Genomic DNA, 595 nt, shown 5'->3' with positions numbered 1-595 from the left:
CTAACATTTTTATATCTGGCCCAGGGGAAGATCCAAGTGCTGTCTTTGTCCTAGTGCACCTATAGCACTAGAGGACATCTGCACTTAGGGAGGAGGGTGCCTCTTTACAGAACTCTGGGACCTGGGGTGATGCATGCACACTGCCAGCAGGAAATGGCCTTTTCTCTGAAGAAGCCATTGTTCAGCTTGCTTCTTAGCTATCAGAGTGAAGAGAGAGAGGGGGGAAAAACCCAGATTAGGGACAAGGGAAGGAGAGACAGTCACCCCAGTCCAGTGACACTTCCTTCTCACAGGGTAGATGCTTAAGCCTGGATCCTGAGTTTCCATGAGTCTCAGGGGGAGTCAGGAAATGGCTGTTCTCCCAAAGGAGTTAATTTTTATGACAGCGCTGTGTGTGACTTGGTTAAGGAGGTGGCAGTGTGGGCAAACATGCAAACAGCAATGTAGCTTCCACTAAAGGACAGTGCCCCCTACCCTGTGCCCCAGGATTTTTGCTGCTAAAATTTGGTCCTCTGGGAGTAGCAGAGTTGCCACCATCTGCCTAGTCCCACTCCTGGCTACTTTCCAAGCTTCCCTGGTTCCCTGGCTTCCTTCT

Source organism: Camelus bactrianus, chromosome 7 (assembly GCF_048773025.1).
Source record: "Camelus bactrianus isolate YW-2024 breed Bactrian camel chromosome 7, ASM4877302v1, whole genome shotgun sequence".
Lineage (NCBI taxonomy): Eukaryota > Metazoa > Chordata > Mammalia > Artiodactyla > Camelidae > Camelus > Camelus bactrianus.
Note: the sequence above shows the minus strand (reverse complement) of the source record.